Source organism: Phyllobates terribilis, unplaced genomic scaffold (assembly GCF_046119375.1).
Source record: "Phyllobates terribilis strain yellow unplaced genomic scaffold, ASM4611937v1 Scaffold_40__1_contigs__length_11209783, whole genome shotgun sequence".
NCBI classification, from domain to species: Eukaryota; Metazoa; Chordata; class Amphibia; order Anura; family Dendrobatidae; genus Phyllobates; species Phyllobates terribilis.
In genome coordinates this window covers 7,207,119-7,234,191 of record NW_027362800.1, presented here as the reverse complement: position 1 = coordinate 7,234,191, position 27,073 = coordinate 7,207,119, and the positions used below count along the sequence as shown (strand labels likewise).

At 45.5% G+C, this 27,073-nt stretch overlaps 20 non-coding genes and 2 pseudogenes across 20 annotated transcripts; all 22 read left to right on the top strand.

The window, feature by feature from the left end:
* The first annotated feature begins 157 nt into the window (after positions 1-157).
* On the top strand, positions 158-348 carry LOC141189039 (U2 spliceosomal RNA). The gene has a single exon (XR_012263111.1). It is a non-coding gene; the product is annotated as a U2 spliceosomal RNA (small nuclear RNA).
* Positions 349-1,471: 1,123 nt separating this feature from the next.
* LOC141189036 (U2 spliceosomal RNA) lies at positions 1,472-1,662 on the top strand. The gene has a single exon (XR_012263109.1). It is a non-coding gene; the product is annotated as a U2 spliceosomal RNA (small nuclear RNA).
* Positions 1,663-2,782: 1,120 nt separating this feature from the next.
* LOC141189035 (U2 spliceosomal RNA) lies at positions 2,783-2,973 on the top strand. Its single transcript, XR_012263108.1, has one exon. It is a non-coding gene; the product is annotated as a U2 spliceosomal RNA (small nuclear RNA).
* A 1,125-nt stretch (positions 2,974-4,098) lies between these two features.
* LOC141189034 (U2 spliceosomal RNA) lies at positions 4,099-4,289 on the top strand. Its single transcript, XR_012263107.1, has one exon. It is a non-coding gene; the product is annotated as a U2 spliceosomal RNA (small nuclear RNA).
* A 1,121-nt stretch (positions 4,290-5,410) lies between these two features.
* Positions 5,411-5,601, top strand: LOC141189033 (U2 spliceosomal RNA). The gene has a single exon (XR_012263106.1). It is a non-coding gene; the product is annotated as a U2 spliceosomal RNA (small nuclear RNA).
* A 1,120-nt stretch (positions 5,602-6,721) lies between these two features.
* On the top strand, positions 6,722-6,912 carry LOC141184916 (U2 spliceosomal RNA). The gene has a single exon (XR_012259626.1). It is a non-coding gene; the product is annotated as a U2 spliceosomal RNA (small nuclear RNA).
* A 1,122-nt stretch (positions 6,913-8,034) lies between these two features.
* On the top strand, positions 8,035-8,126 carry LOC141186230 (U2 spliceosomal RNA; annotated as a pseudogene).
* Positions 8,127-8,920: 794 nt separating this feature from the next.
* LOC141185944 (U2 spliceosomal RNA) lies at positions 8,921-9,102 on the top strand. The gene has a single exon (XR_012260524.1). It is a non-coding gene; the product is annotated as a U2 spliceosomal RNA (small nuclear RNA).
* A 1,120-nt stretch (positions 9,103-10,222) lies between these two features.
* LOC141189031 (U2 spliceosomal RNA) lies at positions 10,223-10,413 on the top strand. The gene has a single exon (XR_012263105.1). It is a non-coding gene; the product is annotated as a U2 spliceosomal RNA (small nuclear RNA).
* Positions 10,414-11,533: 1,120 nt separating this feature from the next.
* Positions 11,534-11,724, top strand: LOC141189030 (U2 spliceosomal RNA). The gene has a single exon (XR_012263104.1). It is a non-coding gene; the product is annotated as a U2 spliceosomal RNA (small nuclear RNA).
* Positions 11,725-12,845: 1,121 nt separating this feature from the next.
* On the top strand, positions 12,846-13,036 carry LOC141189029 (U2 spliceosomal RNA). The gene has a single exon (XR_012263103.1). It is a non-coding gene; the product is annotated as a U2 spliceosomal RNA (small nuclear RNA).
* A 1,121-nt stretch (positions 13,037-14,157) lies between these two features.
* On the top strand, positions 14,158-14,348 carry LOC141189028 (U2 spliceosomal RNA). The gene has a single exon (XR_012263102.1). It is a non-coding gene; the product is annotated as a U2 spliceosomal RNA (small nuclear RNA).
* Positions 14,349-15,471: 1,123 nt separating this feature from the next.
* Positions 15,472-15,662, top strand: LOC141189027 (U2 spliceosomal RNA). The gene has a single exon (XR_012263101.1). It is a non-coding gene; the product is annotated as a U2 spliceosomal RNA (small nuclear RNA).
* Positions 15,663-16,789: 1,127 nt separating this feature from the next.
* Positions 16,790-16,980, top strand: LOC141184350 (U2 spliceosomal RNA). The gene has a single exon (XR_012259114.1). It is a non-coding gene; the product is annotated as a U2 spliceosomal RNA (small nuclear RNA).
* A 1,128-nt stretch (positions 16,981-18,108) lies between these two features.
* LOC141184985 (U2 spliceosomal RNA) lies at positions 18,109-18,299 on the top strand. Its single transcript, XR_012259689.1, has one exon. It is a non-coding gene; the product is annotated as a U2 spliceosomal RNA (small nuclear RNA).
* Positions 18,300-19,420: 1,121 nt separating this feature from the next.
* Positions 19,421-19,611, top strand: LOC141189026 (U2 spliceosomal RNA). Its single transcript, XR_012263100.1, has one exon. It is a non-coding gene; the product is annotated as a U2 spliceosomal RNA (small nuclear RNA).
* A 1,124-nt stretch (positions 19,612-20,735) lies between these two features.
* LOC141189024 (U2 spliceosomal RNA) lies at positions 20,736-20,926 on the top strand. The gene has a single exon (XR_012263098.1). It is a non-coding gene; the product is annotated as a U2 spliceosomal RNA (small nuclear RNA).
* Positions 20,927-22,045: 1,119 nt separating this feature from the next.
* On the top strand, positions 22,046-22,236 carry LOC141189023 (U2 spliceosomal RNA). The gene has a single exon (XR_012263097.1). It is a non-coding gene; the product is annotated as a U2 spliceosomal RNA (small nuclear RNA).
* Positions 22,237-23,353: 1,117 nt separating this feature from the next.
* LOC141189022 (U2 spliceosomal RNA) lies at positions 23,354-23,544 on the top strand. Its single transcript, XR_012263096.1, has one exon. It is a non-coding gene; the product is annotated as a U2 spliceosomal RNA (small nuclear RNA).
* A 1,117-nt stretch (positions 23,545-24,661) lies between these two features.
* LOC141186123 (U2 spliceosomal RNA) lies at positions 24,662-24,777 on the top strand (annotated as a pseudogene).
* Positions 24,778-25,301: 524 nt separating this feature from the next.
* On the top strand, positions 25,302-25,483 carry LOC141185642 (U2 spliceosomal RNA). The gene has a single exon (XR_012260283.1). It is a non-coding gene; the product is annotated as a U2 spliceosomal RNA (small nuclear RNA).
* Positions 25,484-26,604: 1,121 nt separating this feature from the next.
* On the top strand, positions 26,605-26,795 carry LOC141189021 (U2 spliceosomal RNA). Its single transcript, XR_012263095.1, has one exon. It is a non-coding gene; the product is annotated as a U2 spliceosomal RNA (small nuclear RNA).
* The last annotated feature ends 278 nt before the right edge of the window (positions 26,796-27,073 follow it).

Here is a 27,073-nt window from a genome sequence, read left to right as displayed (position 1 = left end):
CGCGTGGATTGCAGCAGCAGCAAGCCGAAAAGTGCAGGCATGTGAGGGATCTAGAGGTTGACAGCATGTCTTCTTAACGGGAGTCCAGGTGGCCATCTCCACAAATGGACTTTTCAGAATCCTTGGGTGGCACCGTAGTCGGAAACCAATTCTGGTTATCGCTTCTCGGCCTTTTGGCTAAGATCAAGTGTAGTATCTGTTCTTATCAGTTTAATATCTGATACGTCCCCTATCTGGGGACCATATATTAAATGGATTTTTAGAACAGGGAGATGGAAAAAGAGCTTGCTCTGTCCACTCCACGCATTGACCTGGTATTGCAGTATCTCCAGGACCGGTGCACCCCTTCTTTAATGCAGTTTCTAAAATCAGAAAGAATTGAATTCAATGCTTTTTGTTCATTTTGCTTGTTTGTCGGATTTTGGGATGGACTCTTTGGCTTTGCTTTTCTTCTCCTCATTGGATTTTTCATGTTAAAAGTTGCAGAAGCCAGATGACAAGCTCATTTTGGTTCAACTTCAGCAACTGTGCATTGCATTGCCATGTAATGTAATGTAATGCAATGCTATCTATCTAGCTCTCCCTCTATACTTCCTTTTGGATAAACAGACATATTAGGCAAGCATTTTGGAGCTTTCACCTAAATAACTACAGGTGGTGAGATAAGCTGCACAATATAATTGACCTTTCAGTATATTGTTGCACACACACCATCTATTTAGCAAATGCCCTTGTTATCAACAGCAGCCTTTTAAACTCACCTGAGCTAACAGGTATGTGAGCTGGTTACTCTGCTGCGCTTAAAATTTCTTTTTTGGTTTGCTACAATGCCTTTTCTGAAACGTTGTCTCCCTCTGCTGGAACACTGACTTCTTTCATTTAATGCCTGCAGACTATAAAAGAGAAACCAACCCAAAAAGTTTGGTTGATTAGTCTGTGGCATTCTTTTAAACTGTTGCTTATGGCGGTCTCTGTGAGCTTCTCAGTGACATTCAGCCATCCAGGTATCCCGCCTGCAGTAGACGGAATGTGGCAATGGAACGCTGGCTGCGCGTGTCATAATAGGCTCTGAGCCTTTATATACCTGCGCACAGCAGCAGCCACCTTCAGTCTGCTGCTGGACAGCCAGCAGCAGCAGCAGCAGGAGAGGTAATTAATCAGCAACCCTCCTGCTAAGGGTAGACAGCTGCTCGTTCCACCCCCCCCCCCCTGCCTTAATTGGTTCTCCTCCCTTCCAACGGTGTTGAGGCGGGTGGGAACAGCCGGGGGTTGAGGGTACTGTGCTAAAAGAGGTGGAGTTATGCAGATCTAAAACGCGTGGATTGCAGCAGCAGCAAGCCGAAAAGTGCAGGCATGTGAGGGATCTAGAGGTTGACAGCATGTCTTCTTAACGGGAGTCCAGGTGGCCATCTCCACAAATGGACTTTTCAGAATCCTTGGGTGGCACCGTAGTCGGAAACCAATTCTGGTTATCGCTTCTCGGCCTTTTGGCTAAGATCAAGTGTAGTATCTGTTCTTATCAGTTTAATATCTGATACGTCCCCTATCTGGGGACCATATATTAAATGGATTTTTAGAACAGGGAGATGGAAAAAGAGCTTGCTCTGTCCACTCCACGCATTGACCTGGTATTGCAGTATCTCCAGGACCGGTGCACCCCTTCTTTAATGCAGTTTCTAAAATCAGAAAGAATTGAATTCAATGCTTTTTGTTCATTTTGCTTGTTTGTCGGATTTTGGGATGGACTCTTTGGCTTTGCTTTTCTTCTCCTCATTGGATTTTTCATGTTAAAAGTTGCAGAAGCCAGATGACAAGCTCATTTTGGTTCAACTTCAGCAACTGTGCATTGCATTGCCATGTAATGTAATGTAATGCAATGCTATCTATCTAGCTCTCCCTCTATACTTCCTTTTGGATAAACAGACATATTAGGCAAGCATTTTGGAGCTTTCACCTAAATAACTACAGGTGGTGAGATAAGCTGCACAATATAATTGACCTTTCAGTATATTGTTGCACACACACCATCTATTTAGCAAATGCCCTTGTTATCAACAGCAGCCTTTTAAACTCACCTGAGCTAACAGGTATGTGAGCTGGTTACTCTGCTGCGCTTAAAATTTCTTTTTTGGTTTGCTACAATGCCTTTTCTGAAACGTTGTCTCCCTCTGCTGGAACACTGACTTCTTTCATTTAATGCCTGCAGACTATAAAAGAGAAACCAACCCAAAAAGTTTGGTTGATTAGTCTGTGGCATTCTTTTAAACTGTTGCTTATGGCGGTCTCTGTGAGCTTCTCAGTGACATTCAGCCATCCAGGTATCCCGCCTGCAGTAGACGGAATGTGGCAATGGAACGCTGGCTGCGCGTGTCATAATAGGCTCTGAGCCTTTATATACCTGCGCACAGCAGCAGCCACCTTCAGTCTGCTGCTGGACAGCCAGCAGCAGCAGCAGCAGGAGAGGTAATTAATCAGCAACCCTCCTGCTAAGGGTAGACAGCTGCTCGTTCCACCCCCCCCCTGCCTTAATTTGTTCTCCTCCCTTCCAACGGTGTTGAGGCGGGTGGGAACAGCCGGGGGTTGTGGGTACTGTGCTAAAAGAGGTGGAGTTATGCAGATCTAAAACGCGTGGATTGCAGCAGCAGCAAGCCGAAAAGTGCAGACATGTGAGGGATCTAGAGGTTGACAGCATGTCTTCTTAACGGGAGTCCAGGTGGCCATCTCCACAAATGGACTTTTCAGAATCCTTGGGTGGCACCGTAGTCGGAAACCAATTCTGGTTATCGCTTCTCGGCCTTTTGGCTAAGATCAAGTGTAGTATCTGTTCTTATCAGTTTAATATCTGATACGTCCCCTATCTGGGGACCATATATTAAATGGATTTTTAGAACAGGGAGATGGAAAAAGAGCTTGCTCTGTCCACTCCACGCATTGACCTGGTATTGCAGTATCTCCAGGACCGGTGCACCCCTTCTTTAATGCAGTTTCTAAAATCAGAAAGAATTGAATTCAATGCTTTTTGTTCATTTTGCTTGTTTGTCGGATTTTGGGATGGACTCTTTGGCTTTGCTTTTCTTCTCCTCATTGGATTTTTCATGTTAAAAGTTGCAGAAGCCAGATGACAAGCTCATTTTGGTTCAACTTCAGCAACTGTGCATTGCATTGCCATGTAATGTAATGTAATGCAATGCTATCTATCTAGCTCTCCCTCTATACTTCCTTTTGGATAAACAGACATATTAGGCAAGCATTTTGGAGCTTTCACCTAAATAACTACAGGTGGTGAGATAAGCTGCACAATATAATTGACCTTTCAGTATATTGTTGCACACACACAATCTATTTAGCAAATGCCCTTGTTATCAACAGCAGCCTTTTAAACTCACCTGAGCTAACAGGTATGTGAGCTGGTTACTCTGCTGCGCTTAAAATTTCTTTTTTGGTTTGCTACAATGCCTTTTCTGAAACGTTGTCTCCCTCTGCTGGAACACTGACTTCTTTCATTTAATGCCTGCAGACTATAAAAGAGAAACCAACCCAAAAAGTTTGGTTGATTAGTCTGTGGCATTCTTTTAAACTGTTGCTTATGGCGGTCTCTGTGAGCTTCTCAGTGACATTCAGCCATCCAGGTATCCCGCCTGCAGTAGACGGAATGTGGCAATGGAACGCTGGCTGCGCGTGTCATAATAGGCTCTGAGCCTTTATATACCTGCGCACAGCAGCAGCCACCTTCAGTCTGCTGCTGGACAGCCAGCAGCAGCAGCAGCAGGAGAGGTAATTAATCAGCAACCCTCCTGCTAAGGGTAGACAGCTGCTCGTTCCACCCCCCCCCCCCCCCGCCTTAATTGGTTCTCCTCCCTTCCAACGGTGTTGAGGCGGGTGGGAACAGCCGGGGGTTGAGGGTACTGTGCTAAAAGAGGTGGAGTTATGCAGATCTAAAACGCGTGGATTGCAGCAGCAGCAAGCCGAAAAGTGCAGGCATGTGAGGGATCTAGAGGTTGACAGCATGTCTTCTTAACGGGAGTCCAGGTGGCCATCTCCACAAATGGACTTTTCAGAATCCTTGGGTGGCACCGTAGTCGGAAACCAATTCTGGTTATCGCTTCTCGGCCTTTTGGCTAAGATCAAGTGTAGTATCTGTTCTTATCAGTTTAATATCTGATACGTCCCCTATCTGGGGACCATATATTAAATGGATTTTTAGAACAGGGAGATGGAAAAAGAGCTTGCTCTGTCCACTCCACGCATTGACCTGGTATTGCAGTATCTCCAGGACCGGTGCACCCCTTCTTTAATGCAGTTTCTAAAATCAGAAAGAATTGAATTCAATGCTTTTTGTTCATTTTGCTTGTTTGTCGGATTTTGGGATGGACTCTTTGGCTTTGCTTTTCTTCTCCTCATTGGATTTTTCATGTTAAAAGTTGCAGAAGCCAGATGACAAGCTCATTTTGGTTCAACTTCAGCAACTGTGCATTGCATTGCCATGTAATGTAATGTAATGCAATGCTATCTATCTAGCTCTCCCTCTATACTTCCTTTTGGATAAACAGACATATTAGGCAAGCATTTTGGAGCTTTCACCTAAATAACTACAGGTGGTGAGATAAGCTGCACAATATAATTGACCTTTCAGTATATTGTTGCACACACACCATCTATTTAGCAAATGCCCTTGTTATCAACAGCAGCCTTTTAAACTCACCTGAGCTAACAGGTATGTGAGCTGGTTACTCTGCTGCGCTTAAAATTTCTTTTTTGGTTTGCTACAATGCCTTTTCTGAAACGTTGTCTCCCTCTGCTGGAACACTGACTTCTTTCATTTAATGCCTGCAGACTATAAAAGAGAAACCAACCCAAAAAGTTTGGTTGATTAGTCTGTGGCATTCTTTTAAACTGTTGCTTATGGCGGTCTCTGTGAGCTTCTCAGTGACATTCAGCCATCCAGGTATCCCGCCTGCAGTAGACGGAATGTGGCAATGGAACGCTGGCTGCGTGTGTCATAATAGGCTCTGAGCCTTTATATACCTGCGCACAGCAGCAGCCACCTTCAGTCTGCTGCTGGACAGCCAGCAGCAGCAGCAGCAGGAGAGGTAATTAATCAGCAACCCTCCTGCTAAGGGTAGACAGCTGCTCGTTCCACCCCCCCCCCCGCCTTAATTGGTTCTCCTCCCTTCCAACGGTGTTGAGGCGGGTGGGAACAGCCGGGGGTTGAGGGTACTGTGCTAAAAGAGGTGGAGTTATGCAGATCTAAAACGCGTGGATTGCAGCAGCAGCAAGCCGAAAAGTGCAGGCATGTGAGGGATCTAGAGGTTGACAGCATGTCTTCTTAACGGGAGTCCAGGTGGCCATCTCCACAAATGGACTTTTCAGAATCCTTGGGTGGCACCGTAGTCGGAAACCAATTCTGGTTATCGCTTCTCGGCCTTTTGGCTAAGATCAAGTGTAGTATCTGTTCTTATCAGTTTAATATCTGATACGTCCCCTATCTGGGGACCATATATTAAATGGATTTTTAGAACAGGGAGATGGAAAAAGAGCTTGCTCTGTCCACTCCACGCATTGACCTGGTATTGCAGTATCTCCAGGACCGGTGCACCCCTTCTTTAATGCAGTTTCTAAAATCAGAAAGAATTGAATTCAATGCTTTTTGTTCATTTTGCTTGTTTGTCGGATTTTGGGATGGACTCTTTGGCTTTGCTTTTCTTCTCCTCATTGGATTTTTCATGTTAAAAGTTGCAGAAGCCAGATGACAAGCTCATTTTGGTTCAACTTCAGCAACTGTGCATTGCATTGCCATGTAATGTAATGTAATGCAATGCTATCTATCTAGCTCTCCCTCTATACTTCCTTTTGGATAAACAGACATATTAGGCAAGCATTTTGGAGCTTTCACCTAAATAACTACAGGTGGTGAGATAAGCTGCACAATATAATTGACCTTTCAGTATATTGTTGCACACACACCATCTATTTAGCAAATGCCCTTGTTATCAACAGCAGCCTTTTAAACTCACCTGAGCTAACAGGTATGTGAGCTGGTTACTCTGCTGCGCTTAAAATTTCTTTTTTGGTTTGCTACAATGCCTTTTCTGAAACGTTGTCTCCCTCTGCTGGAACAATGACTTCTTTCATTTAATGCCTGCAGACTATAAAAGAGAAACCAACCCAAAAAGTTTGGTTGATTAGTCTGTGGCATTCTTTTAAACTGTTGCTTATGGCGGTCTCTGTGAGCTTCTCAGTGACATTCAGCCATCCAGGTATCCCGCCTGCAGTAGACGGAATGTGGCAATGGAACGCTGGCTGCGCGTGTCATAATAGGCTCTGAGCCTTTATATACCTGCGCACAGCAGCAGCCACCTTCAGTCTGCTGCTGGACAGCCAGCAGCAGCAGCAGCAGGAGAGGTAATTAATCAGCAACCCTCCTGCTAAGGGTAGACAGCTGCTCGTTCCACCCCCCCCCCGCCTTAATTGGTTCTCCTCCCTTCCAACGGTGTTGAGGCGGGTGGGAACAGCCGGGGGTTGAGGGTACTGTGCTAAAAGAGGTGGAGTTATGCAGATCTAAAACGCGTGGATTGCAGCAGCAGCAAGCCGAAAAGTGCAGGCATGTGAGGGATCTAGAGGTTGACAGCATGTCTTCTTAACGGGAGTCCAGGTGGCCATCTCCACAAATGGACTTTTCAGAATCCTTGGGTGGCACCGTAGTCGGAAACCAATTCTGGTTATCGCATCTCGGCCTTTTGGCTAAGATCAAGTGTAGTATCTGTTCTTATCAGTTTAATATCTGATACGTCCCCTATCTGGGGACCATATATTAAATGGATTTTTAGAACAGGGAGATGGAAAAAGAGCTTGCTCTGTCCACTCCACGCATTGACCTGGTATTGCAGTATCTCCAGGACCGGTGCACCCCTGTCTTTAATGCAGTTTCTAAAATCAGAAAGAATTGAATTCAATGCTTTTTGTTCATTTTGCTTGTTTGTCGGATTTTGGGATGGACTCTTTGGCTTTGCTTTTCTTCTCCTCATTGGATTTTTCATGTTAAAAGTTGCAGAAGCCAGATGACAAGCTCATTTTGGTTCAACTTCAGCAACTGTGCATTGCATTGCCATGTAATGTAATGTAATGCAATGCTATCTATCTAGCTCTCCCTCTATACTTCCTTTTGGATAAACAGACATATTAGGCAAGCATTTTGGAGCTTTCACCTAAATAACTACAGGTGGTGAGATAAGCTGCACAATATAATTGACCTTTCAGTATATTGTTGCACACACACCATCTATTTAGCAAATGCCCTTGTTATCAACAGCAGCCTTTTAAACTCACCTGAGCTATCAGGTATGTGAGCTGGTTACTCTGCTGCGCTTAAAATTTCTTTTTTGGTTTGCTACAATGCCTTTTCTGAAACGTTGTCTCCCTCTGCTGGAACACTGACTTCTTTCATTTAATGCCTGCAGACTATAAAAGAGAAACCAACCCAAAAAGTTTGGTTGATTAGTCTGTGGCATTCTTTTAAACTGTTGCTTATGGCGGTCTCTGTGAGCTTCTCAGTGACATTCAGCCATCCAGGTATCCCGCCTGCAGTAGACGGAATGTGGCAATGGAACGCTGGCTGCGCGTGTCATAATAGGCTCTGAGCCTTTATATACCTGCGCACAGCAGCAGCCACCTTCAGTCTGCTGCTGGACAGCCAGCAGCAGCAGCAGCAGGAGAGGTAATTAATCAGCAACCCTCCTGCTAAGGGTAGACAGCTGCTCGTTCCACCCCCCCCCCCGCCTTAATTGGTTCTCCTCCCTTCCAACGGTGTTGAAGCGGGTGGGAACAGCCGGGGGTTGAGGGTACTGTGCTAAAAGAGGTGGAGTTATGCAGATCTAAAACGCGTGGATTGCAGCAGCAGCAAGCCGAAAAGTGCAGGCATGTGAGGGATCTAGAGGTTGACAGCATGTCTTCTTAACGGGAGTCCAGGTGGCCATCTCCACAAATGGACTTTTCAGAATCCTTGCGTGGCACCGTAGTCGGAAACCAATTCTGGTTATCGCTTCTCGGCCTTTTGGCTAAGATCAAGTGTAGTATCTTTCGAAAAGGCGGTTTTGGATGTTGGCCGCCCTAGTAGATTGATACATTATGCACACTGGGGTTTAGGCGCTTGTTAGTACGCCAGGTGGCAAATATAGTCATCTGGTGGAAAGCATGGCCCCCCAGGATCGACGCCATTGGGCCGGGGAAGATCGAAAGCCCGAAGTGTGAAGTGCCCCAGGAGTGGTGACCCTGGGGTGCCTCAACTCACTGGGATTGGGAACCCCACTTGAGTTTATGGCACATTTGCACAAGCACTTCAAATTTTCTTTCTTCGCACACACCCTTATTCCGGGCCTTCTGGCCTTAGGATGGGGAATTTTTCAATTCCCGGTCGAAGGTCCGGGCAGTATTATACTGTGAAACCTTCACTATTTATTTAATTTCTTTGTCACTGTGTGTCCACTTATTCACGTGTGTCACGTCCTACTAGGATTTTGTCAGGATGCGGTTCCCTTACGGGTTCCTCTCTTGGCAGGTCTAGGGGGGGAGTGTGTGGCCATCAGGTTCCGCTCCCCCCTGAACCCCCCTGGCTCTCCTCTTTCGGGAGGAGAGCGTTGTTGGCTCCCCTCTTCCGGGAGGGGAGCACAGTCTTTGGCTCCCAGTGTCTTGCTCGGGTGAGAACTCGGGCAGGTGCTGGGGGTAAGATTGGGTCGCCTCTGGCTTCGGCTGGAGGTGGCTTTTTGTCCCTGTGCCTCGCTGTGGCCTTTTGGCTCGGAGGGACGGGGAATGGTTTGGGGGACCCTTCTCCTTTTGGAGAGGGTTCCAAGAAGACCAGCATCCTAGTGCACTTTTTTTGTGGCACTTTTCACTTTTTTAAGCGCACTCGGGTTTTGTACACGAATTCGGGCTTTCGAAAAAAAAAAAAAAAAATCTGTTCTTATCAGTTTAATATCTGATACGTCCCCTATCTGGGGACCATATATTAAATGGATTTTTAGAACAGGGAGATGGAAAAAGAGCTTGCTCTGTCCACTCCACGCATTGACCTGGTATTGCAGTATCTCCAGGACCGGTGCACCCCTTCTTTAATGCAGTTTCTAAAATCAGAAAGAATTGAATTCAATGCTTTTTGTTCATTTTGCTTGTTTGTCGGATTTTGGGATGGACTCTTTGGCTTTGCTTTTCTTCTCCTCATTGGATTTTTCATGTTAAAAGTTGCAGAAGCCAGATGACAAGCTCATTTTGGTTCAACTTCAGCAACTGTGCATTGCATTGCCATGTAATGTAATGTAATGCAATGCTATCTATCTAGCTCTCCCTCTATACTTCCTTTTGGATAAACAGACATATTAGGCAAGCATTTTGGAGCTTTCACCTAAATAACTACAGGTGGTGAGATAAGCTGCACAATATAATTGACCTTTCAGTATATTGTTGCACACACACCATCTATTTAGCAAATGCCCTTGTTATCAACAGCAGCCATTTAAACTCACCTGAGCTAACAGGTATGTGAGCTGGTTACTCTGCTGCGCTTAAAATTTCTTTTTTGGTTTGCTACAATGCCTTTTCTGAAACGTTGTCTCCCTCTGCTGGAACACTGACTTCTTTCATTTAATGCCTGCAGACTATAAAAGAGAAACCAACCCAAAAAGTTTGGTTGATTAGTCTGTGGCATTCTTTTAAACTGTTGCTTATGGCGGTCTCTGTGAGCTTCTCAGTGACATTCAGCCATCCAGGTATCCCACCTGCAGTAGACGGAATGTGGCAATGGAACGCTGGCTGCGCGTGTCATAATAGGCTCTGAGCCTTTATATACCTGCGCACAGCAGCAGCCACCTTCAGTCTGCTGCTGGACAGCCAGCAGCAGCAGCAGCAGGAGAGGTAATTAATCAGCAACCCTCCTGCTAAGGGTAGACAGCTGCTCGTTCCACCCCCCCCCCGCCTTAATTGGTTCTCCTCCCTTCCAACGGTGTTGAGGCGGGTGGGAACAGCCGGGGGTTGAGGGTACTGTGCTAAAAGAGGTGGAGTTATGCAGATCTAAAACGCGTGGATTGCAGCAGCAGCAAGCCGAAAAGTGCAGGCATGTGAGGGATCTAGAGGTTGACAGCATGTCTTCTTAACGGGAGTCCAGGTGGCCATCTCCACAAATGGACTTTTCAGAATCCTTGGGTGGCACCGTAGTCGGAAACCAATTCTGGTTATCGCTTCTCGGCCTTTTGGCTAAGATCAAGTGTAGTATCTGTTCTTATCAGTTTAATATCTGATACGTCCCCTATCTGGGGACCATATATTAAATGGATTTTTAGAACAGGGAGATGGAAAAAGAGCTTGCTCTGTCCACTCCACGCATTGACCTGGTATTGCAGTATCTCCAGGACCGGTGCACCCCTTCTTTAATGCAGTTTCTAAAATCAGAAAGAATTGAATTCAATGCTTTTTGTTCATTTTGCTTGTTTGTCGGATTTTGGGATGGACTCTTTGGCTTTGCTTTTCTTCTCCTCATTGGATTTTTCATGTTAAAAGTTGCAGAAGCCAGATGACAAGCTCATTTTGGTTCAACTTCAGCAACTGTGCATTGCATTGCCATGTAATGTAATGTAATGCAATGCTATCTATCTAGCTCTCCCTCTATACTTCCTTTTGGATAAACAGACATATTAGGCAAGCATTTTGGAGCTTTCACCTAAATAACTACAGGTGGTGAGATAAGCTGCACAATATAATTGACCTTTCAGTATATTGTTGCACACACACCATCTATTTAGCAAATGCCCTTGTTATCAACAGCAGCCTTTTAAACTCACCTGAGCTAACAGGTATGTGAGCTGGTTACTCTGCTGCGCTTAAAATTTCTTTTTTGGTTTGCTACAATGCCTTTTCTGAAACGTTGTCTCCCTCTGCTGGAACACTGACTTCTTTCATTTAATGCCTGCAGACTATAAAAGAGAAACCAACCCAAAAAGTTTGGTTGATTAGTCTGTGGCATTCTTTTAAACTGTTGCTTATGGCGGTCTCTGTGAGCTTCTCAGTGACATTCAGCCATCCAGGTATCCCGCCTGCAGTAGACGGAATGTGGCAATGGAACGCTGGCTGCGCGTGTCATAATAGGCTCTGAGCCTTTATATACCTGCGCACAGCAGCAGCCACCTTCAGTCTGCTGCTGGACAGCCAGCAGCAGCAGCAGCAGGAGAGGTAATTAATCAGCAACCCTCCTGCTAAGGGTAGACAGCTGCTCGTTCCACCCCCCCCCCGCCTTAATTGGTTCTCCTCCCTTCCAACGGTGTTGAGGCGGGTGGGAACAGCTGGGGGTTGAGGGTACTGTGCTAAAAGAGGTGGAGTTATGCAGATCTAAAACGCGTGGATTGCAGCAGCAGCAAGCCGAAAAGTGCAGGCATGTGAGGGATCTAGAGGTTGACAGCATGTCTTCTTAACGGGAGTCCAGGTGGCCATCTCCACAAATGGACTTTTCAGAATCCTTGGGTGGCACCGTAGTCGGAAACCAATTCTGGTTATCGCTTCTCGGCCTTTTGGCTAAGATCAAGTGTAGTATCTGTTCTTATCAGTTTAATATCTGATACGTCCCCTATCTGGGGACCATATATTAAATGGATTTTTAGAACAGGGAGATGGAAAAAGAGCTTGCTCTGTCCACTCCACGCATTGACCTGGTATTGCAGTATCTCCAGGACCGGTGCACCCCTTCTTTAATGCAGTTTCTAAAATCAGAAAGAATTGAATTCAATGCTTTTTGTTCATTTTGCTTGTTTGTCGGATTTTGGGATGGACTCTTTGGCTTTGCTTTTCTTCTCCTCATTGGATTTTTCATGTTAAAAGTTGCAGAAGCCAGATGACAAGCTCATTTTGGTTCAACTTCAGCAACTGTGCATTGCATTGCCATGTAATGTAATGTAATGCAATGCTATCTATCTAGCTCTCCCTCTATACTTCCTTTTGGATAAACAGACATATTAGGCAAGCATTTTGGAGCTTTCACCTAAATAACTACAGGTGGTGAGATAAGCTGCACAATATAATTGACCTTTCAGTATATTGTTGCACACACACCATCTATTTAGCAAATGCCCTTGTTATCAACAGCAGCCTTTTAAACTCACCTGAGCTAACAGGTATGTGAGCTGGTTACTCTGCTGCGCTTAAAATTTCTTTTTTGGTTTGCTACAATGCCTTTTCTGAAACGTTGTCTCCCTCTGCTGGAACACTGACTTCTTTCATTTAATGCCTGCAGACTATAAAAGAGAAACCAACCCAAAAAGTTTGGTTGATTAGTCTGTGGCATTCTTTTAAACTGTTGCTTATGGCGGTCTCTGTGAGCTTCTCAGTGACATTCAGCCATCCAGGTATCCCGCCTGCAGTAGACGGAATGTGGCAATGGAACGCTGGCTGCGCGTGTCATAATAGGCTCTGAGCCTTTATATACCTGCGCACAGCAGCAGCCACCTTCAGTCTGCTGCTGGACAGCCAGCAGCAGCAGCAGCAGGAGAGGTAATTAATCAGCAACCCTCCTGCTAAGGGTAGACAGCTGCTCGTTCCACCCCCCCCCCCGCCTTAATTGGTTCTCCTCCCTTCCAACGGTGTTGAGGCGGGTGGGAACAGCCGGGGGTTGAGGGTACTGTGCTAAAAGAGGTGGAGTTATGCAGATCTAAAACGCGTGGATTGCAGCAGCAGCAAGCCGAAAAGTGCAGGCATGTGAGGGATCTATAGGTTGACAGCATGTCTTCTTAACGGGAGTCCAGGTGGCCATCTCCACAAATGGACTTTTCAGAATCCTTGGGTGGCATCGTAGTCGGAAACCAATTCTGGTTATCGCTTCTCGGCCTTTTGGCTAAGATCAAGTGTAGTATCTGTTCTTATCAGTTTAATATCTGATACGTCCCCTATCTGGGGACCATATATTAAATGGATTTTTAGAACAGGGAGATGGAAAAAGAGCTTGCTCTGTCCACTCCACGCATTGACCTGGTATTGCAGTATCTCCAGGACCGGTGCACCCCTTCTTTAATGCAGTTTCTAAAATCAGAAAGAATTGAATTCAATGCTTTTTGTTCATTTTGCTTGTTTGTCGGATTTTGGGATGGACTCTTTGGCTTTGCTTTTCTTCTCCTCATTGGATTTTTCATGTTAAAAGTTGCAGAAGCCAGATGACAAGCTCATTTTGGTTCAACTTCAGCAACTGTGCATTGCATTGCCATGTAATGTAATGTAATGCAATGCTATCTATCTAGCTCTCCCTCTATACTTCCTTTTGGATAAACAGACATATTAGGCAAGCATTTTGGAGCTTTCACCTAAATAACTACAGGTGGTGAGATAAGCTGCACAATATAATTGACCTTTCAGTATATTGTTGCACACACACCATCTATTTAGCAAATGCCCTTGTTATCAACAGCAGCCTTTTAAACTCACCTGAGCTAACAGGTATGTGAGCTGGTTACTCTGCTGCGCTTAAAATTTCTTTTTTGGTTTGCTACAATGCCTTTTCTGAAACGTTGTCTCCCTCTGCTGGAACACTGACTTCTTTCATTTAATGCCTGCAGACTATAAAAGAGAAACCAACCCAAAAAGTTTGGTTGATTAGTCTGTGGCATTCTTTTAAACTGTTGCTTATGGCGGTCTCTGTGAGCTTCTCAGTGACATTCAGCCATCCAGGTATCCCGCCTGCAGTAGACGGAATGTGGCAATGGAACGCTGGCTGCGCGTGTCATAATAGGCTCTGAGCCTTTATATACCTGCGCACAGCAGCAGCCACCTTCAGTCTGCTGCTGGACAGCCAGCAGCAGCAGCAGCAGGAGAGGTAATTAATCAGCAACCCTCCTGCTAAGGGTAGACAGCTGCTCGTTCCACCCCCCCCCCCGCCTTAATTGGTTCTCCTCCCTTCCAACGGTGTTGAGGCGGGTGGGAACAGCCGGGGGTTGAGGGTACTGTGCTAAAAGAGGTGGAGTTATGCAGATCTAAAACGCGTGGATTGCAGCAGCAGCAAGCCGAAAAGTGCAGGCATGTGAGGGATCTAGAGGTTGACAGCATGTCTTCTTAACGGGAGTCCAGGTGGCCATCTCCACAAATGGACTTTTCAGAATCCTTGGGTGGCACCGTAGTCGGAAACCAATTCTGGTTATCGCTTCTCGGCCTTTTGGCTAAGATCAAGTGTAGTATCTGTTCTTATCAGTTTAATATCTGATACGTCCCCTATCTGGGGACCATATATTAAATGGATTTTTAGAACAGGGAGATGGAAAAAGAGCTTGCTCTGTCCACTCCACGCATTGACCTGGTATTGCAGTATCTCCAGGACCGGTGCACCCCTTCTTTAATGCAGTTTCTAAAATCAGAAAGAATTGAATTCAATGCTTTTTGTTCATTTTGCTTGTTTGTCGGATTTTGGGATGGACTCTTTGGCTTTGCTTTTCTTCTCCTCATTGGATTTTTCATGTTAAAAGTTGCAGAAGCCAGATGACAAGCTCATTTTGGTTCAACTTCAGCAACTGTGCATTGCATTGCCATGTAATGTAATGTAATGCAATGCTATCTATCTAGCTCTCCCTCTATACTTCCTTTTGGATAAACAGACATATTAGGCAAGCATTTTGGAGCTTTCACCTAAATAACTACAGGTGGTGAGATAAGCTGCACAATATAATTGACCTTTCAGTATATTGTTGCACACACACCATCTATTTAGCAAATGCCCTTGTTATCAACAGCAGCCTTTTAAACTCACCTGAGCTAACAGGTATGTGAGCTGGTTACTCTGCTGCGCTTAAAATTTCTTTTTTGGTTTGCTACAATGCCTTTTCTGAAACGTTGTCTCCCTCTGCTGGAACACTGACTTCTTTCATTTAATGCCTGCAGACTATAAAAGAGAAACCAACCCAAAAAGTTTGGTTGATTAGTCTGTGGCATTCTTTTAAACTGTTGCTTATGGCGGTCTCTGTGAGCTTCTCAGTGACATTCAGCCATCCAGGTATCCCGCCTGCAGTAGACGGAATGTGGCAATGGAACGCTGGCTGCGCGTGTCATAATAGGCTCTGAGCCTTTATATACCTGCGCACAGCAGCAGCCACCTTCAGTCTGCTGCTGGACAGCCAGCAGCAGCAGCAGCAGGAGAGGTAATTAATCAGCAACCCTCCTGCTAAGGGTAGACAGCTGCTCGTTCCACCCCCCCCCCCCCGCCTTAATTGGTTCTCCTCCCTTCCAACGGTGTTGAGGCGGGTGGGAACAGCCGGGGGTTGAGGGTACTGTGCTAAAAGAGGTGGAGTTATGCAGATCTAAAACGCGTGGATTGCAGCAGCAGCAAGCCGAAAAGTGCAGGCATGTGAGGGATCTAGAGGTTGACAGCATGTCTTCTTAACGGGAGTCCAGGTGGCCATCTCCACAAATGGACTTTTCAGAATCCTTGGGTGGCACCGTAGTCGGAAACCAATTCTGGTTATCGCTTCTCGGCCTTTTGGCTAAGATCAAGTGTAGTATCTGTTCTTATCAGTTTAATATCTGATACGTCCCCTATCTGGGGACCATATATTAAATGGATTTTTAGAACAGGGAGATGGAAAAAGAGCTTGCTCTGTCCACTCCACGCATTGACCTGGTATTGCAGTATCTCCAGGACCGGTGCACCCCTTCTTTAATGCAGTTTCTAAAATCAGAAAGAATTGAATTCAATGCTTTTTGTTCATTTTGCTTGTTTGTCGGATTTTGGGATGGACTCTTTGGCTTTGCTTTTCTTCTCCTCATTGGATTTTTCATGTTAAAAGTTGCAGAAGCCAGATGACAAGCTCATTTTGGTTCAACTTCAGCAACTGTGCATTGCATTGCCATGTAATGTAATGTAATGCAATGCTATCTATCTAGCTCTCCCTCTATACTTCCTTTTGGATAAACAGACATATTAGGCAAGCATTTTGGAGCTTTCACCTAAATAACTACAGGTGGTGAGATAAGCTGCACAATATAATTGACCTTTCAGTATATTGTTGCACACACACCATCTATTTAGCAAATGCCCTTGTTATCAACAGCAGCCTTTTAAACTCACCTGAGCTAACAGGTATGTGAGCTGGTTACTCTGCTGCGCTTAAAATTTCTTTTTTGGTTTGCTACAATGCCTTTTCTGAAACGTTGTCTCCCTCTGCTGGAACACTGACTTCTTTCATTTAATGCCTGCAGACTATAAAAGAGAAACCAACCCAAAAAGTTTGGTTGATTAGTCTGTGGCATTCTTTTAAACTGTTGCTTATGGCGGTCTCTGTGAGCTTCTCAGTGACATTCAGCCATCCAGGTATCCCGCCTGCAGTAGACGGAATGTGGCAATGGAACGCTGGCTGCGCGTGTCATAATAGGCTCTGAGCCTTTATATACCTGCGCACAGCAGCAGCCACCTTCAGTCTGCTGCTGGACAGCCAGCAGCAGCAGCAGCAGGAGAGGTAATTAATCAGCAACCCTCCTGCTAAGGGTAGACAGCTGCTCGTTCCACCCCAGACCCCCCCCCCGCCTTAATTGGTTCTCCTCCCTTCCAACGGTGTTGAGGCGGGTGGGAACAGCCGGGGGTTGAGGGTACTGTGCTAAAAGAGGTGGAGTTATGCAGATCTAAAACGCGTGGATTGCAGCAGCAGCAAGCCGAAAAGTGCAGGCATGTGAGGGATCTAGAGGTTGACAGCATGTCTTCTTAACGGGAGTCCAGGTGGCCATCTCCACAAATGGACTTTTCAGAATCCTTGGGTGGCACCGTAGTCGGAAACCAATTCTGGTTATCGCTTCTCGGCCTTTTGGCTAAGATCAAGTGTAGTATCTGTTCTTATCAGTTTAATATCTGATACGTCCCCTATCTGGGGACCATATATTAAATGGATTTTTAGAACAGGGAGATGGAAAATGAGCTTGCTCTGTCCACTCCACGCATTGACCTGGTATTGCAGTATCTCCAGGACCGGTGCACCCCTTCTTTAATGCAGTTTCTAAAATCAGAAAGAATTGAATTCAATGCTTTTTGTTCATTTTGCTTGTTTGTCGGATTTTGGGATGGACTCTTTGGCTTTGCTTTTCTTCTCCTCATTGGATTTTTCATGTTAAAAGTTGCAGAAGCCAGATGACAAGCTCATTTTGGTTCAACTTCAGCAACTGTGCATTGCATTGCCATGTAATGTAATGTAATGCAATGATATCTATCTAGCTCTCCCTCTATACTTCCTTTTGGATAAACAGACATATTAGGCAAGCATTTTGGAGCTTTCACCTAAATAACTACAGGTGGTGAGATAAGCTGCACAATATAATTGACCTTTCAGTATATTGTTGCACACACACCATCTATTTAGCAAATGCCCTTGTTATCAACAGCAGCCTTTTAAACTCACCTGAGCTAACAGGTATGTGAGCTGGTTACTCTGCTGCGCTTAAAATTTCTTTTTTGGTTTGCTACAATGCCTTTTCTGAAACGTTGTCTCCCTCTGCTGGAACACTGACTTCTTTCATTTAATGCCTGCAGACTATAAAAGAGAAACCAACCCAAAAAGTTTGGTTGATTAGTCTGTGGCATTCTTTTAAACTGTTGCTTATGGCGGTCTCTGTGAGCTTCTCAGTGACATTCAGCCATCCAGGTATCCCGCCTGCAGTAGACGGAATGTGGCAATGGAACGCTGGCTGCGCGTGTCATAATAGGCTCTGAGCCTTTATATACCTGCGCACAGCAGCAGCCACCTTCAGTCTGCTGCTGGACAGCCAGCAGCAGCAGCAGCAGGAGAGGTAATTAATCAGCAACCCTCCTGCTAAGGGTAGACAGCTGCTCGTTCCACCCCAGACCCCCCCCCCCGCCTTAATTGGTTCTCCTCCCTTCCAACGGTGTTGAGGCGGGTGGGAACAGCCGGGGGTTGAGGGTACTGTGCTAAAAGAGGTGGAGTTATGCAGATCTAAAACGCGTGGATTGCAGCAGCAGCAAACCGAAAAGTGCAGGCATGTGAGGGATCTAGAGGTTGACAGCATGTCTTCTTAACGGGAGTCCAGGTGGCCATCTCCACAAATGGACTTTTCAGAATCCTTGGGTGGCACCGTAGTCGGAAACCAATTCTGGTTATCGCTTCTCGGCCTTTTGGCTAAGATCAAGTGTAGTATCTGTTCTTATCAGTTTAATATCTGATACGTCCCCTATCTGGGGACCATATATTAAATGGATTTTTAGAACAGGTAGATGGAAAAAGAGCTTGCTCTGTCCACTCCACGCATTGACCTGGTATTGCAGTATCTCCAGGACCGGTGCACCCCTTCTTTAATGCAGTTTCTAAAATCAGAAAGAATTGAATTCAATGCTTTTTGTTCATTTTGCTTGTTTGTCGGATTTTGGGATGGACTCTTTGGCTTTGCTTTTCTTCTCCTCATTGGATTTTTCATGTTAAAAGTTGCAGAAGCCAGATGACAAGCTCATTTTGGTTCAACTTCAGCAACTGTGCATTGCATTGCCATGTAATGTAATGTAATGCAATGCTATCTATCTAGCTCTCCCTCTATACTTCCTTTTGGATAAACAGACATATTAGGCAAGCATTTTGGAGCTTTCACCTAAATAACTACAGGTGGTGAGATAAGCTGCACAATATAATTGACCTTTCAGTATATTGTTGCACACACACCATCTATTTAGCAAATGCCCTTGTTATCAACAGCAGCCTTTTAAACTCACCTGAGCTAACAGGTATGTGAGCTGGTTACTCTGCTGCGCTTAAAATTTCTTTTTTGGTTTGCTACAATGCCTTTTCTGAAACGTTGTCTCCCTCTGCTGGAACACTGACTTCTTTCATTTAATGCCTGCAGACTATAAAAGAGAAACCAACCCAAAAAGTTTGGTTGATTAGTCTGTGGCATTCTTTTAAACTGTTGCTTATGGCGGTCTCTGTGAGCTTCTCAGTGACATTCAGCCATCCAGGTATCCCGCCTGCAGTAGACGGAATGTGGCAATGGAACGCTGGCTGCGCGTGTCATAATAGGCTCTGAGCCTTTATATACCTGCGCACAGCAGCAGCCACCTTCAGTCTGCTGCTGGACAGCCAGCAGCAGCAGCAGCAGGAGAGGTAATTAATCAGCAACCCTCCTGCTAAGGGTAGACAGCTGCTCGTTCCACCCCCCCCCCCGCCTTAATTGGTTCTCCTCCCTTCCAACGGTGTTGAGGCGGGTGGGAACAGCCGGGGGTTGAGGGTACTGTGCTAAAAGAGGTGGAGTTATGCAGATCTAAAACGCGTGGATTGCAGCAGCAGCAAGCCGAAAAGTGCAGGCATGTGAGGGATCTAGAGGTTGACGGCATGTCGTCTTAACGGGAGTCCAGGTGGCCATCTCCACAAATGGACTTTTCAGAATCCTTGGGTGGCACCGTAGTCGGAAACCAATTCTGGTTATCGCTTCTCGGCCTTTTGGCTAAGATCAAGTGTAGTATCTGTTCTTATCAGTTTAATATCTGATACGTCCCCTATCTGGGGACCATATATTAAATGGATTTTTAGAACAGGGAGATGGAAAAAGAGCTTGCTCTGTCCACTCCACGCATTGACCTGGTATTGCAGTATCTCCAGGACCGGTGCACCCCTTCTTTAATGCAGTTTCTAAAATCAGAAAGAATTGAATTCAATGCTTTTTGTTCATTTTGCTTGTTTGTCGGATTTTGGGATGGACTCTTTGGCTTTGCTTTTCTTCTCCTCATTGGATTTTTCATGTTAAAAGTTGCAGAAGCCAGATGACAAGCTCATTTTGGTTCAACTTCAGCAACTGTGCATTGCATTGCCATGTAATGTAATGTAATGCAATGCTATCTATTTAGCTCTCCCTCTATACTTCCTTTTGGATAAACAGACATATTAGGCAAGCATTTTGGAGCTTTCACCTAAATAACTACAGGTGGTGAGATAAGCTGCACAATATAATTGACCTTTCAGTATATTGTTGCACACACACCATCTATTTAGCAAATGCCCTTGTTATCAACAGCAGCCTTTTAAACTCACCTGAGCTAACAGGTATGTGAGCTGGTTACTCTGCTGCGCTTAAAATTTCTTTTTTGGTTTGCTACAATGCCTTTTCTGAAACGTTGTCTCCCTCTGCTGGAACACTGACTTCTTTCATTTAATGCCTGCAGACTATAAAAGAGAAACCAACCCAAAAAGTTTGGTTGATTAGTCTGTGGCATTCTTTTAAACTGTTGCTTATGGCGGTCTCTGTGAGCTTCTCAGTGACATTCAGCCATCCAGGTATCCCGCCTGCAGTAGACGGAATGTGGCAATGGAACGCTGGCTGCGCGTGTCATAATAGGCTCTGAGCCTTTATATACCTGCGCACAGCAGCAGCCACCTTCAGTCTGCTGCTGGACAGCCAGCAGCAGCAGCAGCAGGAGAGTTAATTAATCAGCAACCCTCCTGCTAAGGGTAGACAGCTGCTCGTTCCACCCCCCCCCCCCCCGCCTTAATTGGTTCTCCTCCCTTCCAACGGTGTTGAGGCGGGTGGGAACAGCCGGGGGTTGAGGGTACTGTGCTAAAAGAGGTGGAGTTATGCAGATTTAAAACGCGTGGATTGCAGCAGCAGCAAGCCGAAAAGTGCAGGCATGTGAGGGATCTAGAGGTTGACAGCATGTCTTCTTAACGGGAGTCCAGGTGGCCATCTCCACAAATGGACTTTTCAGAATCCTTGGGTGGCACCGTAGTCGGAAACCAATTCTGGTTATCGCTTCTCGGCCTTTTGGCTAAGATCAAGTGTAGTATCTGTTCTTATCAGTTTAATATCTGATACGTCCCCTATCTGGGGACCATATATTAAATGGATTTTTAGAACAGGGAGATGGAAAAAGAGCTTGCTCTGTCCACTCCACGCATTGACCTGGTATTGCAGTATCTCCAGGACCGGTGCACCCCTTCTTTAATGCAGTTTCTAAAATCAGAAAGAATTGAATTCAATGCTTTTTGTTCATTTTGCTTGTTTGTCGGATTTTGGGATGGACTCTTTGGCTTTGCTTTTCTTCTCCTCATTGGATTTTTCATGTTAAAAGTTGCAGAAGCCAGATGACAAGCTCATTTTGGTTCAACTTCAGCAACTGTGCATTGCATTGCCATGTAATGTAATGTAATGCAATGCTATCTATCTAGCTCTCCCTCTATACTTCCTTTTGGATAAACAGACATATTAGGCAAGCATTTTGGAGCTTTCACCTAAATAACTACAGGTGGTGAGATAAGCTGCACAATATAATTGACCTTTCAGTATATTGTTGCACACACACCATCTATTTAGCAAATGCCCTTGTTATCAACAGCAGCCTTTTAAACTCACCTGAGCTAACAGGTATGTGAGCTGGTTACTCTGCTGCGCTTAAAATTTCTTTTTTGGTTTGCTACAATGCCTTTTCTGAAACGTTGTCTCCCTCTGCTGGAACACTGACTTCTTTCATTTAATGCCTGCAGACTATAAAAGAGAAACCAACCCAAAAAGTTTGGTTGATTAGTCTGTGGCATTCTTTTAAACTGTTGCTTATGGCGGTCTCTGTGAGCTTCTCAGTGACATTCAGCCATCCAGGTATCCCACCTGCAGTAGACGGAATGTGGCAATGGAACGCTGGCTGCGCGTGTCATAATAGGCTCTGAGCCTTTATATACCTGCGCACAGCAGCAGCCACCTTCAGTCTGCTGCTGGACAGCCAGCAGCAGCAGCAGCAGGAGAGGTAATTAATCAGCAACCCTCCTGCTAAGGGTAGACAGCTGCTCGTTCCACCCCCCCCCGCCTTAATTGGTTCTCCTCCCTTCCAACGGTGTTGAGGCGGGTGGGAACAGCCGGGGGTTGAGGGTACTGTGCTAAAAGAGGTGGAGTTATGCAGATCTAAAACGCGTGGATTGCAGCAGCAGCAAGCCGAAAAGTGCAGGCATGTGAGGGATCTAGAGGTTGACAGCATGTCTTCTTAACGGGAGTCCAGGTGGCCATCTCCACAAATGGACTTTTCAGAATCCTTGGGTGGCACCGTAGTCGGAAACCAATTCTGGTTATCGCTTCTCGGCCTTTTGGCTAAGATCAAGTGTAGTATCTGTTCTTATCAGTTTAATATCTGATACGTCCCCTATCTGGGGACCATATATTAAATGGATTTTTAGAACAGGGAGATGGAAAAAGAGCTTGCTCTGTCCACTCCACGCATTGACCTGGTATTGCAGTATCTCCAGGACCGGTGCACCCCTTCTTTAATGCAGTTTCTAAAATCAGAAAGAATTGAATTCAATGCTTTTTGTTCATTTTGCTTGTTTGTCGGATTTTGGGATGGACTCTTTGGCTTTGCTTTTCTTCTCCTCATTGGATTTTTCATGTTAAAAGTTGCAGAAGCCAGATGACAAGCTCATTTTGGTTCAACTTCAGCAACTGTGCATTGCATTGCCATGTAATGTAATGTAATGCAATGCTATCTATCTAGCTCTCCCTCTATACTTCCTTTTGGATAAACAGACATATTAGGCAAGCATTTTGGAGCTTTCACCTAAATAACTACAGGTGGTGAGATAAGCTGCACAATATAATTGACCTTTCAGTATATTGTTGCACACACACCATCTATTTAGCAAATGCCCTTGTTATCAACAGCAGCCTTTTAAACTCACCTGAGCTAACAGGTATGTGAGCTGGTTACTCTGCTGCGCTTAAAATTTCTTTTTTGGTTTGCTACAATACCTTTTCTGAAACGTTGTCTCCCTCTGCTGGAACACTGACTTCTTTCATTTAATGCCTGCAGACTATAAAAGAGAAACCAACCCAAAAAGTTTGGTTGATTAGTCTGTGGCATTCTTTTAAACTGTTGCTTATGGCGGTCTCTGTGAGCTTCTCAGTGACATTCAGCCATCCAGGTATCCCGCCTGCAGTAGACGGAATGTGGCAATGGAACGCTGGCTGCGCGTGTCATAATAGGCTCTGAGCCTTTATATACCTGCGCACAGCAGCAGCCACCTTCAGTCTGCTGCTGGACAGCCAGCAGCAGCAGCAGGAGAGGTAATTAATCAGCAACCCTCCTGCTAAGGGTAGACAGCTGCTCGTTCCACCCCCCCCCCCGCCTTAATTGGTTCTCCTCCCTTCCAACGGTGTTGAGGCGGGTGGGAACAGCCGGGTGTTGAGGGTACTGTGCTAAAAGAGGTGGAGTTATGCAGATAAAAACGCGTGGATTGCAGCAGCAGCAAGCCGAAAAGTGCAGGCATGTGAGGGATCTAGAGGTTGACAGCATGTCTTCTTAACGGGAGTCCAGGTGGCCATCTCCACAAATGGACTTTTCAGAATCCTTGGGTGGCACCGTAGTCGGAAACCAATTCTGGTTATCGCTTCTCGGCCTTTTGGCTAAGATCAAGTGTAGTATCTGTTCTTATCAGTTTAATATCTGATACGTCCCCTATCTGGGGACCATATATTAAATGGATTTTTAGAACAGGGAGATGGAAAAAGAGCTTGCTCTGTCCACTCCACGCATTGACCTGGTATTGCAGTATCTCCAGGACCGGTGCACCCCTTCTTTAATGCAGTTTCTAAAATCAGAAAGAATTGAATTCAATGCTTTTTGTTCATTTTGCTTGTTTGTCGGATTTTGGGATGGACTCTTTGGCTTTGCTTTTCTTCTCCTCATTGGATTTTTCATGTTAAAAGTTGCAGAAGCCAGATGACAAGCTCATTTTGGTTCAACTTCAGCAACTGTGCATTGCATTGCCATGTAATGTAATGTAATGCAATGCTATCTATCTAGCTCTCCCTCTATACTTCCTTTTGGATAAACAGACATATTAGGCAAGCATTTTGGAGCTTTCACCTAAATAACTACTGGTGGTGAGATAAGCTGCACAATATAATTGACCTTTCAGTATATTGTTGCACACACATCATCTATTTAGCAAATGCCCTTGTTATCAACAGCAGCCTTTTAATCTCACCTGAGCTAACAGGTATGTGAGCTGGTTACTCTGCTGCGCTTAAAATTTCTTTTTTGGTTTGCTACAATGCCTTTTCTGAAACGTTGTCTCCCTCTGCTGGAACACTAACTTCTTTCATTTAATGCCTGCAGACTATAAAAGAGAAACCAACCCAAAAAGTTTGGTTGATTAGTCTGTGGCATTCTTTTAAACTGTTGCTTATGGCGGTCTCTGTGAGCTTCTCAGTGACATTCAGCCATCCAGGTATCCCGCCTGCAGTAGACGGAATGTGGCAATGGAACGCTGGCTGCGCGTGTCATAATAGGCTCTGAGCCTTTATATACCTGCGCACAGCAGCAGCCACCTTCAGTCTGCTGCTGGACAGCCAGCAGCAGCAGCAGGAGAGGTAATTAATCAGCAACCCTCCTGCTAAGGGTAGACAGCTGCTCGTTCCACCCCCCCCCCGCCTTAATTGGTTCTCCTCCCTTCCAACGGTGTTGAGGCGGGTGGGAACAGCCGGGGGTTGAGGGTACTGTGCTAAAAGAGGTGGAGTTATGTAGATCTAAAACGCGTGGATTGCAGCAGCAGCAAGCCGAAAAGTGCAGGCATGTGAGGGATCTAGAGGTTGACAGCATGTCTTCTTAACGGGAGTCCAGGTGGCCATCTCCACAAATGGACTTTTCAGAATACTTCGGTGGCACCGTAGTCGGAAACCAATTCTGGTTATCGCTTCTCGGCCTTTTGGCTAAGATCAAGTGTAGTATCTTTTGAAAAGGCAGTTTTGTCCTTGGGCTGCCCTAGTAAATTGATGCATATTACACACTGGTTTGGTGCACTTGTTAGTACGCCAGGTGGCTCATAGAGTTATCTGATGGAAAACATGGCCCTCCAGGATCGAAGTCACTAGGCTGGGTAAGTGTGAGGGCTTTGGAGCAATGTGCCCCAGGAGTAGGCGCCCTGGTGGGAGTCCAAGCTTACTGGGACTGGGAACCCCAGAAAGACTTGGCTTCGTAGCACGCCGCACCTTTGCCAATCATACTTTCTGAGCAACCCCCCCTATTCCTGGCCTCCGGGCTAGGAAGGGGAATTTTTATAAACCCGGTCGGAGGTCCGGTCAGCTTTGGGCTGAGAAACCAACACAGGCTCCAGCTCCACTAGGGTGGCAGCCTAGATGGAAGCTGGGAGCACGAAAACGGCTCTTCTCCGGCTTCGGCTAGGGAGAGCATCGGAGATCCCTGACCCTTGCTGTGGACTTCTGGCTCGGAGGGATGGGGATGGTTTATTGGGGACCCTCTCTTCCGAGAAGGGTCCACATGAATCCTCGCCTCGTGCGCTGTTTTGGTGTGACTTCGGTCACATTTTTCAGTGCCTTGGATGCAGCTTCAATCAAAAAATCTGTTCTTATCAGTTTAATATCTGATACGTCCCCTATCTGGGGACCATATATTAAATGGATTTTTAGAACAGGGAGATGGAAAAAGAGCTTGCTCTGTCCACTCCACGCATTGACCTGGTATTGCAGTATCTCCAGGACCGGTGCACCCCTTCTTTAATGCAGTTTCTAAAATCAGAAAGAATTGAATTCAATGCTTTTTGTTCATTTTGCTTGTTTGTCGGATTTTGGGATGGACTCTTTGGCTTTGCTTTTCTTCTCCTCATTGGATTTTTCATGTTAAAAGTTGCAGAAGCCAGATGACAAGCTCATTTTGGTTCAACTTCAGCAACTGTGCATTGCATTGCCATGTAATGTAATGTAATGCAATGCTATCTATCTAGCTCTCCCTCTATACTTCCTTTTGGATAAACAGACATATTAGGCAAGCATTTTGGAGCTTTCACCTAAATAACTACAGGTGGTGAGATAAGCTGCACAATATAATTGACCTTTCAGTATATTGTTGCACACACACCATCTATTTAGCAAATGCCCTTGTTATCAACAGCAGCCTTTTAAACTCACCTGAGCTAACAGGTATGTGAGCTGGTTACTCTGCTGCGCTTAAAATTTCTTTTTTGGTTTGCTACAATGCCTTTTCTGAAACGTCGTCTCCCTCTGCTGGAACACTGACTTCTTTCATTTAATGCCTGCAGACTATAAAAGAGAAACCAACCCAAAAAGTTTGGTTGATTAGTCTGTGGCATTCTTTTAAACTGTTGCTTATGGCGGTCTCTGTGAGCTTCTCAGTGACATTCAGCCATCCAGGTATCCCGCCTGCAGTAGACGGAATGTGGCAATGGAACGCTGGCTGCGCGTGTCATAATAGGCTCTGAGCCTTTATATACCTGCGCACAGCAGCAGCCACCTTCAGTCTGCTGCTGGACAGCCAGCAGCAGCAGCAGCAGGAGAGGTAATTAATCAGCAACCCTCCTGCTAAGGGTAGACAGCTGCTCGTTCCACCCCCCCCCCCGCCTTAATTGGTTCTCCTCCCTTCCAACGGTGTTGAGGCGGGTGGGAACAGCCGGGGGTTGAGGGTACTGTGCTAAAAGAGGTGGAGTTATGCAGATCTAAAACGCGTGGATTGCAGCAGCAGCAAGCCGAAAAGTGCAGGCATGTGAGGGATCTAGAGGTTGACAGCATGTCTTCTTAACGGGAGTCCAGGTGGCCATCTCCACAAATGGACTTTTCAGAATCCTTGGGTGGCACCGTAGTCGGAAACCAATTCTGGTTATCGCTTCTCGGCCTTTTGGCTAAGATCAAGTGTAGTATCTGTTCTTATCAGTTTAATATCTGATACGTCCCCTATCTGGGGACCATATATTAAATGGATTTTTAGAACAGGGAGATGGAAAAAGAGCTTGCTCTGTCCACTCCACGCATTGACCTGGTATTGCAGTATCTCCAGGACCGGTGCACCCCTTCTTTAATGCAGTTTCTAAAATCAGAAAGAATTGAATTCAATGCTTTTTGTTCATTTTGCTTGTTTGTCGGATTTTGGGATGGACTCTTTGGCTTTGCTTTTCTTCTCCTCATTGGATTTTTCATGTTAAAAGTTGCAGAAGCCAGATGACAAGCTCATTTTGGTTCAACTTCAGCAACTGTGCATTGCATTGCCATGTAATGTAATGTAATGCAATGCTATCTATCTAGCTCTCCCTCTATACTTCCTTTTGGATAAACAGACATATTAGGCAAGCAT